A 19,038-nucleotide genomic window follows, 5' to 3' on the forward strand; every position below is an offset into this window, starting at 1 on the left:
AGAACTAGGGATCGGATTACTGATTAATAAGGATATAGCTGGTTACATACAAGAATTCTATAAAATTAACGAGAGGGTGGCAGGTCTTGTTGTGAAACTTAATAAGCGGTACAAATTGAAGGCGCCTACATCCAGTCATGATGACCAGCAAGTCCAAAGCTTCTATGAAGATGTGGAATCGACGATGGGCGAAGTAAAAACAAAATACACTATACTGATGGGCGACTTCAATGCCAGTGTAGACAAGAAGCAGGCTAGAGACAAGTCAGTGGGGGAATATGGCATAGGTTTCAGGAATAGCAGGGGAGAGTTGTTAGCAGAGTTAGTAGAACAGAATAACTTGCGGATAATGAATACTTTCTTCCGCATGCGGGATAACCGAAAGTGGACGTGGAGGAGACCGAATGGCGAGACTAGAAATGAAATAGACTTCATACTCTGGGCGCTAACCCTGGCATTATACAAGGTGCGGACATGCTCGGCAAGGTGCGCTGCAGTGACCATAGGATGGCAAGATATCGAATTAACCTAGACTTGAGGAGGGAAAAGAAAAAACTGGTACATAAGAAGCTGATCAATGAGCTAGCGGTAAGAGGGAAAACAGAGGAATTCTGGATCCAGCTACAGAACAGGCATTCGGCCTTAAATCAGGAAGAGGGCCTTAGTGTTGAAGCCATGAACGACAATTTTATAGGCAACATTAAGGACTGTGCAATAGAAGTCAGTGGTGACTTGGTTAGACAGGATGCCGGTAAGCTATCCCAGGAGACGAAATACTGATTAAGAAACGCCAATCTATGAAAGCCTCCAGCCGTACAGCTAGGATAAAACAGGCAGAACTTTCAAAGTTAATCAACAAGCGTGAGACAGCCGACATAAGGAAGTATAATATGGATAGAATGGAGCGTGGTCTCAGGAATGGAGGAAGCCTAAAAGCAGTGAAAAAAAAACTTAGCATAGGCAAGAATCAGATGTATGCGCTAAGAGACAAAGCCGGCAATATCATTACTAATATGGATAAGATAGTTCATGTGGCTGAGGAGTTCTATAGAGATTTGTACAGTAACAGTGGCACCCACGACCATAATGCAAGATGGAATAGTCTAGAGGAATTTGACATCCCACAAGTAACGACGGAAGAAGTGAAGAAAGCCTTGGGAGCTATGGAAAGGGGGAAGGCAACTGGGGAGGATTAGGTAACAGCAGATTTGTTGAAGGATGGTGGGCAGATTGTTCTAGAAAAACTGGCCACCCTGTATACACAATGCCTCATGACCTTGAGAGTACCGGAATCTTGGAAGAACGCTAACATGATCCTAATCCATAAGAAAGGGGACGCCAAAGACTTGAAAAATTATAGACCGATCACCTTACTGTCGGTTGCCTACAAAGTATTTACTAAGGTAATCGCAAATAGAATCAGGAACACCTTAGACTTCTGTCAACCAACGGACCAAGCAGGATTTCGTAAAGGCTACTCGGAAGAGACCATATCCACACTTTCAATCAGGTGATAGAGAAATGTGCGGAATATAACCAACCTCTGTATATAGCTTGCATTAATTACGAGAAAGCGTTTCATTCAGTCTAAACCTCAGCAGTCATGCAGGCATTACGGAGTCAGGGTGTAGACTAGCTGAATGCAAAAACACTGAAATATATATATAGCGGCTCCACAGCCACCGTAGTACTTCATAAAGAAAGCAACAAAATCCCAATAAAGAAGGTGTCAGGCAGGGAGATACGATATCTCCAGTGGTATTGACAGCGTGTTTACAGGAGGTATTCAGGGACCTGGACAGGGAAGAATCAGGGATAAGAGTTACTGAATAATACCTCAGTAACTTGCGATTCGCTGATGATATTGCCTTGCTTAATAACTCAGGGCACCAATTGCAATGCATGCTCGAGGACCTGGACAGGCAAAGCAGAAGGGGGGTCTAAAAATTCATCTGCAGAAAACTAAAGTAATGATTAACAGTCTCGGAAAAGAACAGCAGTTTACGATAGGTGGCGAGGCACTGGAAGTGGTAAGGGAATGCATCTACTTAGGGCAGGTAGTGACGGCGGATCTGGATCATGAGACTGAAATAATCAGAAGAATATGAATGGGCTGGGGTGCGCTTGGCAGGCATTCTCTGATCGATCATGAACAGCAGGCTGCCATTATCCCTCAAGAGAAAAGTGTATAACAGCCGTGTCTTACCAGTATTCACCTACGGGGCAGAAACTTGGAGGCTTACGAAAAGGGTTCTATTTCAATTGAGGACGACGCAACGAGCTATGGAAAGACGAATGGTGGGTGTAACGTTAAGGGATAAGAAGAGAGCAGATTGGGGGAGGGAACAAATGTGAGTTTATGACATCTTAGTTGAAATCAAGAAAAACAAATGGGCATGGTCAGGGCATGTAATGAGGAGGGAAGCTAACCGATGGTCATTAAGGCTTACAGACATGATTCCAAGCGAAGAGAAGCGGAGCAGGGGGTGTCAGAGTTGTCGGATGATCCCACCGCTGTCAACCAGATGTAGGAGTCGTCGGACGATCTCGCCGCTGCCACCATTTGAAGCAGTTGTAGGTCGTAGAGAGGAACTCGGTGAACAGGATTTATTTACATTATTTACATCTAAGACGAGACATACATCGACAGTCTAGCGTGACTCCTATATGGAGCCCGCAAGACTAACATACATCAAACAGCTTACGAGCACACAGCTCACTTGTAAATTTCGAGCATGACAACGAGTACGCAGCTCACTAGTACATCTCGAGCACGACAACGAGCACGCTCCAGCAGCCAACAATCGCTGCTTATAAGCTCTCTGCTCGACATCATAGTTCGACATCATTGAAGATGACCCGCCCTTTTGGAGGAGGAGGAGGGCTGGCGACTTGGAGGGGGATGAGGTCTTACATACACGTGCCGCACACACACACAGGTGTAATAGCCCGGAGCCCACGTCAGAGGGGCTTCGTAGAACTCTGAGCCGTCCCTTGTGACGCGGCCGGGTATCACATTGTCTGGTGTCTTGAAAAGCTCATAGGGAGGTTCCGCCAATTACCTCCCCTCAGGAACTCCCCCCAGCTAACCCCGCGCCTCGTGGCTGCCGGTTATCCGCAGTTTTCTGAAGTGCGCCCCATTCGGTTGGATTGGAACATGTGCAGCAGGCTGAAATAGCTGCAGGTCGATCCTAACAGCTCCTCCATGGCGTGGAAAATCTCGCCTGACCAGTGCTGGTAACCGCTGGGCAGGAAGAGAATGGCTGGCGAGCAAGATGATGGCTTTGCTCTCTGCAACCCCTGCGCCCTTGGAATGCCTTCAACCATCTCCCAACAACTGGCACAGAAGAGTCGACCCGGCAACAAAATACTGCTCAGCGCTCAAACGCCCGGAATTAGCTGTTAACCCACCAGGCTTCCTATTACAATTTCAGTGCATGTCACTCAACTGGGAATCCCCAAATTTTGCCCCAAAATTTCGTGCCGCCAAAGCGAGCGTTCACGTTCCTCTTGAGTTAGACCAAACCCGACCGTCGCGCTGTACAAGAGTAAAGGTTTACGCAGAAGTGAACCGAAGGCTCTCAACTACCAATACCCATACATAACTTAAGCAGCCTAAGTTCACGAACAGCCTATTCTTACCCTATCACAGTGGCGTACTTATCTCATGTACTGTTGCCACCGAACCGTCTGGCCAACTCCACAGGTACGCCATCACAAACGCGCTAGCTTTGTGGTCCCTATTCCGAACGCGTACTTGCGTCTTACACAAACGTTTTCATTAGGCTTACTCACATTTGTTCCTTTAGACCACACAGGACACGTTCCTTAAACGAACAACCAAACTTGCGTAACTAACGCAACACAGAGGAACCTCTAAACAAATGTGTCTTCTAATAACTAGCTCTCTGCACACTAACTACAGAAGTCGAAATACGGCTGCCCTCAATACACACGAGCAACCCAATCATAAACCGTTTGCTTGCTTCCGTCCGCACAGGACACGCGGTAATGGACCTAAGAGTTCTTCTCAGTGCAAATGATGCCCTCACTGAAAACCTACGCGGTTAACCTTAGAAAATAAAAAAAACGCATAAAAAAGGAAGGCTAACTAATACACACGCGCGTTACGATAGGCCTCTCAACAATAACCTTGACACTCAGATTACTTACACACAAAAAAAGAAAGCCTATCTACTTATTAATGAACACCTCACGAAAGTACATGTTTACTTAAAACGCGTCTTTCCAATCTCGGAGCATCTCGAACAAAACACAAAGCTCATACTTTTACTTATTGAAAGAAACTGAAATCGTGAAAATTTTCAACTGCTCAAAAATAAAACAAAATAACACGTTTTACTTCTACAAAAGCCCTCTTGGCCTCCCGTTCCAAACGCTTACGACTGACTCATGCTTTTGAGCCGCAGCCGAGGTGGTCGCGGTCCGAAAGCTACTCTGGCTACCGAGGTACAATAAAAGGGCTGACTCACTGTCAGCTCCCCCAAGACGTTACAGTTTAATGTCAATTAGCGCCCTGGGGCCCCGCTTTCATCATGACCATTGACCGCGTTGCTACTCCCCGCCTAGTCTCGTCGTGCCACCTTGCACTCCCTCGCCCTACACGCTGAGCTTCGAAAAGAACGACGGAGCGACAAGGAATTTAACTGACCCGTGCCCTTTGTCCGCGTCCGTGCGGAACATGCTTCTCGGTCTCCTTTTGACCGGTGGATAAAACTTGCTTGATGCGCAGACGTCGTCCGTGACGACGGCACCTTTCTTTCCTACGCGCCCTGCCTTTTCGCGCCTGTCGCCGTCTTTGGCTTCGCTACATTAGCCACCGCATTCCGATCTTTTCGGCGCTTCTTTCTGCGGTGCTTTCTCCTCGAACTCTCTTTCATGCCGTCATCTCGCGCCTCGTGCTGGCCGTTATACATCTCGTTGGCCCGGATCGGTCTCTCACCCGCACAGTCTGAATTATCGTTAACTAAATCATTCCTCTCTTGGCTACCTAGACTGGCGGAGACGGAGAGCCGCACCGATCCCTGAACAATTCAGGTGTTCTCTCGTGAGCTATGAAGCTCGCCATAACGAGAACTACTCTCCACTGGATCGTCCACCTGGCACTTCTCTTCGGCACGGAGATCTGCCTCGACATGGGTGCTCGCGTCTGTCATGTCCGTAGTATTCTGCACCTCGCTAATGACCTTGCTGCCATGAGATGCGACGCACACGCGCGGTAACTGTGCCAATTTGTTTGCAACTGGCCTAGCTGTTTCTACAGTCCTCTGTTGGCACAGCACCTCGTCGCTCTCACTCTGGTCTTTAACGGCCTCTGTTGCCACTAAGGCATCGTTAGCTGCTAGCACTTCGAGTTCGCCTGTGAACGTGCTGCTACTCTCACAGGTACTACTACTTCTGTCGGCTTTCGACTGAAATCTGCGGTCTACTTCCTCCCACTTTCGCTGCGCCCCGCCTATAGATTTCTCAAGCCGCGGTTGACTTCGCTCGATTTCCTGCTCCAAACCTTGAATCTCTTCGTTCAATGCATCAGTGTACTGCCTCGTTACTTCTGTTAGGCGTTCTTCCTGAGAAATTCTTTTCAGTTCCTGCCTAGCTTTTTCCTGTTCTTGCTTAAATTATTCCTGCTCTTGTCTAATTACTTCCTGTTCCCGTTTTCTGTTTAGAATTCGTTTACTCATTTCTTCTATGAATTTCGAATCATAGCTACTTTCTAGAATTGTTTTACGAATTTCTGCTTTCGTCAAGTCCTCCTCTACGTCTACCTCGATCTCCTCACACAACCACAACAGGTCAGCTCTCGTCAAACACATTAGGACCATGGTCGCTGCTTCAAGCTTTGGCTCTGCTGTCACACAATACTTGTTGCGATACCCACGCAAATCAGAATACAAGTAAAAGATCCCAGTGAATGAAATCCAAAAACACAGAGAAATTGAAGCCTGGTAAATGTTACAGCCAAAACCAAACGCTTACACACTGAAGCAGCACCGTATCACCAGTCCTTCTCCGCTGTACCCAGTCAGTTGCAAGAGGTGGTCAATCTCACGTCGCCTTCAACTTGATCAGGATACCGGTCGGTCACCATGTGCCAGCGTCCGTCAGCTGCCGTTGGTGTCTCCGAGTCGTAGGCCCATTTAGGAGCCGTAGGCCGATCTCACCGCTGCCATTAAGTTGTCAGATTTGGCAGTCGTAGCTGTAGGAAGGACCTTGGCTCTTCGTCGGGACTTAGGAGAGCCAGGTTTATTTACTATATTTACATCTTAGACAAGACATACATCGACAGTCTAGCGTGACTTCCATATGAAGCCCGCAAGACTAACATACAGCAAACAGCTTACGAGCACACAGCTCACGAGTACATTTCGAGCATGACAACGAGCACGCAGCTGATTAGTACATCTCGAGCACGACAACGAGCACGCTCCAGCAGCCGACAATCGCTGCTTATCAGCTCTTTGCTTGACGTCATAGTTCGACGTCATTCAAGATGACCCGCCCTTTTGGAGAAAGATGAGGGCTGTCGACTTGGAGGAGGATGAGGGCTTACATACACGTGCCGCACACACACACACAGCTGTAATGGTCCCGAGCCGACGTCAGAGGGGCTTCGTAGAACTCTGAGCCGTGCCTGGTGACGCGGCCGGGTAGCACATTGTCTGGTGTCTCGAAAAGCTCATGGGGAGGTTCCGCCAATTACCTCCCCTCGAGAACTCCTCTGAGCTGACCCCGCGCCATGTGGCTGCCGGTTATCAGCAGTTCTCTGAAGTGCGCCCCATCCGGTTGGATTGAAACACGTGCAGCCGACTGAAATAGCTGCAGGCCGATCCTAACAGGGGCGCAAGAAAATTAGGTGGACGGATGAGATTAAGAAGTTTGCAAGGACAACATGGACACAATTAGCACATGACCGGGGTAGTTGGAGGAGTATGGGAGAGGACTTTGCCCTGCAGTGGGCGTAGCCAGGCTGCTGCTGCTGACGGTGATGAAGCACATTCGCGCGAGCGTCCCATCGCATATGTGCACGCGATGGTGCCCACACCAACTCGACGAGCCGACACGGCTGCTCGCGTTCTGCCTTTAGGTACTTTTGCGTACTCCAGGGTAGCGTATCGTACTGCTGCCGAGAAGTAGCGACGCCTGCCTATCGAAGCTCGACCAACGTTACTGTTGGGTAGCGTGGCGTTGTCGGTGGGCTGCAGGCATCCGGCAGACCATGGCGATCATGCAAGGGCGAGACGATTTCTAGTGCAACATTTGCATGGTTTATTCAAAGGTAGATGAAAGAAAATGAGAAGAGCATGAAGTGTGTTCAAAAGTACGTTTACGAGCCCCTTAAACAGGCTCTCTACAATCGTGGGCGGCATGTTGCTACCGTCGACGTCACGTGACCGGCACAGAAAGAGGGTTCTTCTGCTCTGGTTATACCGAGCCTGCTGAAAGGAGGAGGTCGTCACCCCTCCTGGAATTGTAGACGCCTGTCCGTCTCTTCTGCGCGTTGCGTGTTCGTGGAAGTTCTGCTCTACGTCCAATGCGACACGCACACGCACACGTGCGCACACGCACACACACACACACACACACACACACACACACAAACACACACACACACACACACACACACACACACACACACACGCACGCACAGAAAAAAGGCCTGTACACTGCGGGACTTCTGGAAGACAGACAGACACTCGCAATGGTGGTGCTGAATTAGGAAGTTACGCTTAATTTCCACGAGGCCTGATGGAAGAAGGTCGGGTGAGAGAAGGTTCTTTGTGCCCTAGGTGCGGGACACCAACAATAGCAGGCGAAGCCATGCCTCATTTCGACGATGCAGGGTGAGAGATGGTCGGTCGAAATTTCATTCTACACGTGGTGCGAGACGCCAACCCTAACAGCATCACCGGCGGGGGAGGAAGATCCTGACGTGTAGGGGCCAGAAGCTGTTGTATGAGGGATCGGCGCTTCGGTACCAGAATTCCCCTTAGAGGTGACGAACCCTTAGTTCGTAGCGGGTAGATTTCTGGGAGTGGTCCTCAGTCCTCGTGGTGTTCTTGTGACTTTTCTCCCTGGTCCGGTCCGGGGAAATTGGTTTTGCAAGCAGGTCTCGCAACTTTTTGTTTCCTGCATGGGCAAGCAATCACCCCAGAACAGAGCCGGACCCACAACCACAAAGCAGCGAGCACAAGGCCAACCTCCTCCAAGACACACCAGGCTTTAAAAAAAAGAAGAAAACCCGCTACACCTTTCCCATTCCTTACGCGCGTCCCTCCCCTCTGAACACTAAAAACAGCCATTTCTTGAGAGCGTTAAGACGTGGGTATTAAAATCAGCTAACAATCGGCTACACTTCGGAAAACGTATGAACGAACGTAGAAATGCCATGGAAACCCGGGTGAGCATGAGGCTTTCGTTACTCCAGGGGCAACGACTCAAACCGTCGCCATTGCCGCTAAGCTTACCCTTCTTGTAGCGAATATCGAAGCTGTACTGTTGAAGAGCCAAGTTCCAGCGCAAAAGACGACCGTTTTTCGTAGACATGGACTGCAGCCATGTAAGGGGACAGTGGTAAGTCTCTATCGTGAATCTTGAACCAGCGATATAGCAAGCTAGCTTCTGCACCGCCCATACTACGCAGGCGCATTCTTTTTCTGATGCACTGTATGCTTCATCACGAACTGAAAGCTTTCTACTGGCGTACAGTACAGAGTGTTCGTTCTCGTCATCTCTCTTTTGACGGAGCTCCACCCCCATACCCCTGTCGCTGGCATCACACTGAAAAATGAATGGCTTAGAGTATTCGGGTGCGTTCAACACTGGCTGACTCGTTAATGATTTCTTCAGCATACTAAAAGCCTTTTCTTTTGCCTCATCCCACTTTGCCGTTTGTGGTTCTGTTTTTCTGAGAGCATCCGTTAAAGGACTCGCAATCTCGGAATACCACGGGATATATTTTTTATAATAACCTGCCAAACCAAGGAATGATCTAATGTCCCGCTTGGTGCATGGTTGCGGGAAGTTGTCTATTGCGGTCAGTTTAACCTCGGAAGGCTGAAGATGACTTTGCCCTATAACATGACCTAGATAAGCTACCTCGGCGCGCCCTAATTGGCATTTGGGAGCCTTAACAGTTAAGTTCGCCTCCAGTAGACGACACAGCACGGTTCGCAGGCGTTGCATATGGTCCGCTCAGGATGAAGAAAAGATTGCTATGTCATCGAGATACCGAAGTGTAAAGTCCTCCATTCCTCGTAGCACCTGGTCCATAAGGCTAGAGAAGCAATACGGCGCATTCTTCAATCCAAAGGTCAGGACTTTAGGACGAAAGGTTTTCATCGGGAAATAAACGCCGCAAGCTTACTTGCCTTCTCGGTCAACGGAACCTGCCAATACCTCTCTTATTAAATGGAGCGTAGAGATGAAATTAGCACTGGTCACTTTCTCAAGCCTTTCCTCGACATGCGGTATCAGATAGGTCTGGTCCTTCATGATTAAATTGAGCCTGGGATAGTCGATACATGGGCGCGGCCCCTTTCTTGGGACCTCAACTAATATAAGAGGTGACGTATACTCACTCTCTCCTGGCTCGATTACAGCTAGCTCTAACATCTTGTTTATTTCAGTGGTCATGACTTCACGTTGACGAGGCGAAGTGTGATAAGCTTTCGAACGAACTGGGTCCCATGAGGTTAACTCGATGTCGTGAACGATCGCAGTGGTCCTGCCCGATGTGTCTGAAAATACGTCTTTAAATTCAAACACGAGTTCCCTCAGTTCGGCCCTTTGATTGGGATTCGACTATGCCTGTTCTACTAACTTGTCAATGGTCTCGTGAATGCCTTTTGCCTCCGTCACTGCTGTTAACCCTGGAAAGTCGACAGGCATTTCCTCAGGTTGGTTAAGGGACATGTTCACAATGGTTTCCCTCTGCTGGTAGGGTTTAAGTAGATTGCTATGGTGCACTTGGTGGTGCCCTTCGTTTTGCCGGTACCGTGATGACGTAGTTTGTTTCAGATAATTTCTGAATTATGTCAACCGGTCCTTCCCATTGAACCTCTAGTTTCTTTTTCAACGAGGGTTTCAGGATCATTACCTCCCCCCCCCCCTCCCCTTCGAAGCGTCGCGTGCGAGCCGTCCTGTCATAGTAATGCTTAGCATTGCTTTGTGCCTTACGCATTTCCCGCCCTGCTAATTCCTGAAAAGCGTGCAGACGGTCCAACAGCTCTAGCACGTATGCCACAACCGAAGGATCGTCTGCCCGGCCTTCCCAGGCTTCTCAAACAATGCGAAGAGAGGAGCGAAGGCAGCGTCCGTAAACGAGCTCTGAAGGTGAAAAACCTGTTGATTCGTGCGGTGCAGTTCGAAGCGCGAACATTGCAGCAGGCAAGCAACTCTCCCAATCGGCTTTGTGCTCATAACAAATGGCTCGCAAAAGCCATTTGATGAATAAGTGGACTTTCTTTACCGCGTTTGACTGCGGGTGGTACACTGAGCTATGAATAATTTTAATACTGCACCTTTCCAGAAACGCTGAGGTCAGCGCGCTCGTAAAGATGGATCCTTGATCTGACTGGGGGACGTATTCTGAAACGTTCGCCGCGGCGAACTTTTCGCACTGGCCACGCCTCCGCCGTTGCGGCGCGCGCTGAATGGCTGCTTTGACAAAACCGGAAATTCATTTGCGCCACCTGAATTTCCGGTTTTGTCAAAGCAGCCATTCAGCGCGCGCCGCTACGGCGGAGGCCTGGCCAGTGCGAAAAGTTCGCCGCGGCGAACGTTTCAGAATACGTCCCTGGATTTCTGCGGAAAACCCTACGCGCGCGAAGATTGACAAAAGCGCGTTGACGATCTACACCGAGCTTAGTTCTTTGAGAGGCACTGCCTCGGTAAATTTCGTTACGGGGCATAGTGCAGTAAGAATATGTCGATAGCCAGACTGCATTGCAGGAAGTGGTCCCACTGTGTCTATTATGAGCCTGCGAAATGGCTCCGTGATAATGGGAACAAGTCTCATTGGCGCTTTAGCATTATCTCCGGGCTTGCCTATGCGTTGACATGTGTCGCAGCTTCTTACAAATGCTTCTACTTCGCGAAAGCAGCCGGACCAGTAAAATTCCTGCAATAAGTGGTCCTTTATTTTACGAATGCACACATGCCCTGTCCAAAAGTCCCCGTGAACCAGGTGCAGGAGCTGCTCACGATTGGGATGCGGCACCACGAGTTGGTCGAATTGCACTCCCTTTCGACTGGTGTACTTTCTACAGAGGACGCCTGCCCTCTTGACGAGCTCTACGCTCTGTTTGGCCACGCCTTCTTTAGCGTCCGGCCTTAGGTTACGCAGCGTGGAATCTTTTTCATGCCCAGCAATCGATGTGGCAGGGCTTACACTCAATAATTTTTTTCTGCATTCGGCCTCTCGAGCCTCTCGGCCTCTCGAGCTTCCTGACCTCCTCATTAGCTGGCGTACTTGCCACATTATCCCCTATAGGGCTGTCCTGTTTGGCGCTGGTTGACGAATCCTCCGTCAAACCGATTTCCTCCACCACTGGACATTCGTACACTGCCTTGGCCGTGAGCTCTCTTGCCTTGGAACGAGTTAAGGCTTGCACTATGCCTTCACTAAGCCAGATTCCCCTGCGTCGCAGCAAATCGTCTGATTTGTTAGAAAACAAATATGAATAATGAGGCATAACTGTGAGTCGGCCTAGTTGGAACAGGTTCATCTTAAAACGTGAACGACGAGCGCTTTCTAACGAAAGCGCTCGTCCTTGTGTTGCCCCTATTCTTCGTCCCTGTTTGTTTGCGCACAAAACGTTTTAAGATGGATAATGAGGCGGGAGATGTGCCGAGATGGTAGCTTCAGTGTTACTTCAATGCAGTACTCCAAAAGGGCCTTCGATACGAATCTTGGCCAGTAGGAGACAAACACTGGATGTTTCCACGGCTTGCCTTATCCAAGCACATTCTCCTCCCGTGAACTGGCCTTCCTCTACGTACGACAGATGCACCACGTCCATTGTGGCTACCGAGTCACGAAGCACTCTACACGGTTTGCCGTTCACCACGAGGTCTCGAATGTATGGTTCTAGCAATTTCAGATTTTCCTGGTCACTCGTTATTGACATCAACACAAGCTTGTGATTTTTGCATCCCACGAAGATATGCCCTGTTTGTTAATAGTTGTAGCAAACTATTGGTTTCTTGGCCTCGAAAGCTTTTTTCTTTTGCCTTTCTTCCATCTGTTCGTATGACTGCTCCCTCCCCTTGCTGTTCTCGTCAGTACTTTTCACTGAATCTGACCTTTCCTTTGATTTATACTGATTCGACTTCGACCATCGCTCCGGCTTTTCGGGTCTGTATTTAGTCACCTCCTTCTTAGGCGCTCCGTTGCCTTCGAACGCACGGCGGGTTACGTACTCCTCAGCGAGATTGGCCGCTCTCGTGATCGTGTCTACGCCTGGCCTATCCTGAACACAATGCTTGATGTTTACTGGCAGCCGGTGGTAGAACTGTTCTAAAGCAACGCACTGCATTGTCTTTGCGGCGTCGCCGAGTGCACCCTCTTCTCTGAGCCATTCCTTCAGGTTTACCTGCAAGGTGTATGCAAAATCTCAGTATGACTCACTTTTGCTTTTCTCGACTTCCCTGAATTTTCGCCTGAATGCTTCTGCTGATAATTTATACTTTTTAAGCAGATTCGCTTTGACTTCATCGAAGTCCTCTGCTTCTTCTTTCCCCATGCGGGCAATGATATCAGCTACCTCACGTGGAAGTAACGTAAGCAAGCCTTGCGGCCACGTGTTTCTCGCGAATTTTGCCTTCTCACACGTGCGCTCAAGCTGTACCAGAAAAAGACCTATGTCCCCTCCTACAGCGTAGGGTGCCATCAAGTCTGTCATTCTGCGCTCGCTTTCACGTGCCTCTAGGCTAGGTCTTTCAGAATTTTGAGCTTTCAAGAGCTCAATCTCTAGGCGCTTCATTTCGAGTGCGTTGCGGACAACACGCTCTTCCCTTTCCTCTAGGCGCTTACGCTCTTCCTCTGCAATGCTCTCCAGGCATTCCGTCAGTTCATCGTCGTCGACCCCGATTGCTTGGACCGTGTCAGTGATCTCTAGCTTTCTCTTTGATTCAGCAATTTGCAGGCCCAACTTTTGGCCAAGCTCAACAATTCCGGCTTCTTTAGTGCCTTCAAGTACATGGCTGCCCTTAGTGCTGCTAACTTTTCACTCTGTAACAACCTTGACGTACTCAAATTTCCGTCAACGGTTAGAGAAAATCACTGCACTGTACTTTAAAACATATATGTAAAGCCAAGTGATATCTTAGTGAAGAAAAGCCATGCACTCACCATATGCAGTCATGAATCTAGACACCTTCCTTCCGAACGTTGCGCCAGGCCCAAGAGGCTACGAACTCGTAGTTGTCGTGCAGGTACAGAGCTTTGAGCTCTGTACCAGTGCAGGTACAAAGCTTTGATGGGACGAGACAAATATGTGATGAATGGGCGAAAGCAGATGTCTCTTATCAAGGCCGGATGGCTAATATCAACGCCCTTGTCGTGAAGGGATGTGACTATAAAAATCTTACTTTCAAGACCACATATTAAGACGTTATTAAGAAATTAAACCTTTATTGGAATGATGAAATAACTGTGGCGCAAGAGACGTGCGCATCCTTGAACGTCGCGGACCGCCTTGTTAAGTGTGAAGAAGACGTTCGTGGAAAATTCCCTGAACTTAGCTGTCTAGGCAACTATCCACCGGCTACAACAAAATTTACCGTTGCGTTTAAGCTGAGAAATGTTACGCCGGCCAAAAAGAAGCCTTACAGTATGTCACGCGAAAAGAAACATTGGTTGAAAAATGAGATCGAGAATATGTTAGATGCTGGAATAATACGGCCATCGGTGTCGACATTCGCCTCACCTATTACTCTGGCTTCTAGAGAAGACGGATCTCTGCGACTGTGTGCTGATTACCGGATCTTGGATAGCCAAACTGACATTTTTCCTTTTACAATGCCAAGGATCAACGAGATAACTGAAGAAACCAGAGGCTGCAAAATATTCTCCCGTATAGACCTTTGCAAAGGATTTTGCCAGATTCCGCTTGAATTGGAATATAAAATGATTATAGCCTTTGTCACTCCATTTGATGTGTACGAATATAATCGTTTGCCTTTTTAATGGAAGAACAGTGCAGTATGGGTCCAAAAGAGGACGAATAGTGTTCTCAAGCCATTTCTAGGACTATTCTATATAGTGTTTTTAGACGACATCATAGTCTACTCCAAGGATGAAACACCACACGCCGAACACGTGACATCTCTTTTGATGGCATTAAGTGACACCAAACTTAAAGTGAATTTTAAGAAAAGTGAGTTTTTTAGACACAAAACTACATGTCTCGATCGCATTTTGGATGGTTTCACGAAGACCACGGAAGAGGAGTCCGTGGAACGTGTATGATAGATGAAGAAGCCAGACAATGTACTCGCAGTCAGGCTTTTTTTGGCCTCGCAGGACATTTCAGAAATTACACAAATGATTTTGCAGCACGAGATAACCCGTTGAACAACCTGCTCCGTAAAAACACAAATTTCATTTGGACTGAAGAATGTGAGGAGGCGTACAGAGATTTGGTATTAGCCATATCATCCGACCTGGTCCTCACAATACCGGACTTCACTGTTCCACTTGTACTTACAACGGTTGCATCGAACTACCGAGCAGGTGGTGTACTGTACCAACGAAGAAGCACAAGTGGCAGCGAAAGAGGAAGACAAGCGGTTGGATGTTACTCTTATACTTTCACAAAATAGGAACGAAACTACAGCAGAACTGAAAAGGAGGCATTAGCTGTTCTGCTAGCGATTAGGTATTTTCGATCGTACCTAGGAGGTACGAAATTCAAACTGTTCACTGACCATCAATCGCTTACTCATTTGCTGAATGGTAGTCAAACGAAAGTGTAGATTGCTTGTTGGATCGTGAAATTCAACAGTTTGATTTTGAGGTGGCACACAGGAGCGGACAAGATTTGTCAGATGCTGATGCACTTTCTCAACTTCCCATTGATAGTAACTGTGGGAACGAGGAAAGCGTGAACTCACTTAAAATCTGGGAAGGCGCAGAACAGCTGATGTACTTCGACGGAAAGTTTCACGTACCGGATACACAGAAAACAAAAGTTCTCGACCTCTATAATGACAATCCAGATTCAGGAGGGCATGGAGGCTTCTGGCGAACATAGTATAAAATGAGGAGATTTTCATGGTCCGGTATGAAGAAATATATTAGCGATTACATTAGCTCTTGTCAACATTGTCGACGGAACAAAGCCAAATATAAGCAGAAGACAGACAGCATGATTTTTCTACCTCATTCAAATGTGCCATTTGAAACCGTACATGTTGATTTCGCTAAACTGAAGAAAAAAAAGCGAAGGAGTGAAGAAAGCGCAGTCGTTTTTAGTGTGCATTGATGAATGCTTGATGACGCTAGCTGCCAAGCCAGGAAAAGAAAATGCTGATGCTGTCATATCTCTCTTAAATAAAGACATATTTAAAGGATTTGAAGGTCATATCCGATAATGGCCCTGCATTCAAGATCATGCATTTTCAAGGCGGGCAAAAGACAGAAACATTACCCTCAACTTCACAGCACCATACCATCCATCAGCAAATGGACTAGCAGAGCAAGTTATCCGAGATATAAAAGAATATGTAAGTATGTACCCAGGATTCCCAGGAGGGTCGCACAACAATAGATCTCATACGAGCACTCTCGCATGTTGTCCTCACTACGCCGCCTTTAAGGAGCCTGCCTATTTGCCTGCGGATGATATACTTGGCATAGCAGAAAAGCTTAACTTGAAGGAAACGAAGAAGAGTTCAGAACTGGAAAGGAAGCACAGGGAAGCGATGAAGAGAGCATTTCACAAACGTCATAACACTAATATTCCCGCAATTGCATTAGGCGTTATGGTTCTGGGCCTCAAAGGATATGGCAGTCCTAAAACAAAACTTGTGGGTCCGTTTAAAATGGTAAAATTGGCTACAGACGAAGAAGTACTCAAGACCATCGGCTACACGACGGAAAACGGTGCGGTGGAAATAGCAGCCATTGCCAACGTCATCCCATATTTACAGCGGATGGATGAAACAAAGCCCGGGAGAGTGTAGTGGCCCGTGATGACAAAGGACAGATATGGTGGGAACGGGGGGAATAATAATAATAATAATAATAATAATAATAATAATAATAATAATAATAATAATAATAATAATAATAATAATAATAATAATAATAATAAAGAGATCGTGCTTTGGTTCTGTGCATGCTTGTGGTACAATGTTACAATTGTTATGGCATATCTGGACCGCCTCTACAGCTTTTTCGAAGCTGTATTTTATTAATAGGACGCAGGTTGTTCAGGTAAATGATTGTCTCTTAACACCAAAAATCACTGACATAGGCCTTCTCCAATGATCATTCTTGGGGTTCCTTTTGTTCTTTCTATTCATTAACGATTTAGCGCTTAGACTGAAACATACTCTCTTCTTTATGCTGATGCTATCACAATTCTTATTACACAAAAGAATGCACCAACGCTACAATGTTTCCCACCTGCTATGATCTTGTGTACAAGATCGCAGTATTCATAAATAAAAAAATAAACATCCACTAAATGTCGATTGAAACAACGTTATCTCATGGTGTGTAACGAGCGCATTACGTGTCAGCTAATCGAAGACGAAATTCATTGTGTTTTATTCCCCTGATTCATTGCAAACATTTCTTCCTTAGCGGTGACGCTTAATGGACACCTCATTCATACATCTGAGTCTGCAAAATTTTTGTAGTCATCTTGGATAAACATTTAAAATTCCATGACCATGCTCAGTCCCTGATTCAAAAAGTTTCTTTCGGCATTCATGATATTATCAAAACTCGGTCTTACTTTCATGCAGAGATCCTTCTTTCCTTACATTATGTATTGTCACGAGAGGAAAAGCCAGTCAGTCAGTTCTAAGCGAACGGCCGTTTACAGTTCGTTTTCGCAGCAGCTACCACGCGCACTTCTTCTTTCTCGACATCTAGCGTAACTAGCGCGTGCCATTACCCCTCCCTCCAAAAAAAAACGAAGAAAATAAATAAATAAAGTTGGGAAGATGTTAAATGCCACAAGGAAAAAATAAAAGAAATGAGAAAGACAACGGACGAGACGACAGGGGCCGCATCACAAAGTTTGTGGATGAGAGTCAGCGCGAATGGTAGGGCTTCATCCTGGTAACGTGAACAATGTCAGAGGAACGTGGTCTACGGGAGTGGTGTGAACTGTCGGCTGGAATAACTTCGTAGTTGACAGGACTTAGACGGCGCAAAACTATGTAGGGTCCAAAGTATCGGCGCAATAATTTTTCTGACCGGCCTCTTTGACGTATAGGGGTCCAAACCCATGCAAGATCTCCCGGGTTGTATGTGACGTCTCGATGGCATATGTTGTATCGACGAGCATCTTGACTTTGTCGGGATAGAATTCGTTGCCGCGCAAGGTGCCGCGCTGCTTCGGCACGCTGAACAAAGGCGTCTGTATCTGGTGCGGTAGGTTCCGACGAAGTTGGTAGGAGCATCACGTCGAGCATAGTGGTGACGTCGCGTCCGTAGACCAGACGAAAAGGAGGAAACCCGGTGGTTTCTTGTAGGGCAGTGTTGTAAGCGAATGTCACATACGGGAGCAGTTCGTCCCAATTTTTATGGTCCGTGGCAACATACATGGAAAGCATATCCGCAATCGTTTTGTTAAGACGCTCAGTTAAACCGTTAGTCCGCGGGTGATACGCAGTTGCCGTACGGTGCGTTGTCCCGCTCAGCTGCAGGATATCTCGGACCAACTGGGCAGTGAAGGCCGTACCACGGTCTGTGATGACGACAGCGGGAGCACCATGTCGAAGGACGATATTTTTGATGAAGAAGTTAGCAACATCTGAAGCAGTAGCTCGCTGAACGGCTTGTGTTTCGCAGTATCGAGTGAGGTAATCGGTGGCGACGACGATCCAGCGGTTATCAGCCGAAGACTTGGGAAATGGGCCGAGTAAATCCATCCCGACTTGTTCAAAAGGTGAGCAAGGAGGTCGGACAGGCTGAAGCAGACCGGCTGGTTTCAGTGGTGGAACTTTGCGACGCTGGCAATCTCGACAACTTCTGACGTACTGCTTCACGGTTTTTGTGAGTTTTCGCCAATAGTACTTCTGCTTGATCCTCGCGAGAGTACGCGTGAAACGAAGATGCCCGGACGTTGGTTCGTCGTGGCATGCACGTATAACGTCGTCGTGGAGAGTAGCGGGAACAACGAGCAGGAAAGCGGTTGCGGTAGGGTGAAAGTTCCGCTTGTATAGGATGTCGCCACGTAGGCAGAAAGATGACAAGTGACGCGCGAACTGCCGTGGGGGTTGTGGGCGGCTTCCTTCAAGGTATTCAATCAAGGGCTGGAGCTCGGAATCTTGGCGTTGCTGTTGAGCAAGGTTTAAAGACGGAAGAGTACGAAGAAAACCCGAATCGTCGTCAGTTTCTAGTGGTGCGGGTTCGACGGCGGCGCGGGAGAGACAGTCGGCGTCAGTGTGTTTCTGGCCAGACTTATAGACGATGGTCACATCAAATTCCTGCAACCGAAGGCTCCATCGTGCGAGACGGCCTGAAGGATCTTTGAGATTCGCCAGCCAGCAGAGAGAGTGGTGGTCGCTGACGACACGGAAGGGGCGTCCGTACAGGTATGGGCGGAACTTCTGGATAGCCCATATGACTGCCAGACATTCTTTTTCAGTCGCTGAGTAGTTTTTTTCAGCAGCAGACAAGGTTCGGCTGGCATACGCAATAACGCGCTCAACACCAGCTTGAAACTGTACGAGTGTCGCTCCGAGACCAACGTTACTAGCATCAGTATGCACTTCTGTGTCAGCCTCGGTGTCAAAGTGACCAAGGATCGGTGGTGTCCGTAGACGTTGCTGAAGGTC

The sequence above is a fragment of the Dermacentor albipictus genome, chromosome 5 (genome assembly GCF_038994185.2).
Source record: "Dermacentor albipictus isolate Rhodes 1998 colony chromosome 5, USDA_Dalb.pri_finalv2, whole genome shotgun sequence".
Classification (NCBI taxonomy): Eukaryota; Metazoa; Arthropoda; class Arachnida; order Ixodida; family Ixodidae; genus Dermacentor; species Dermacentor albipictus.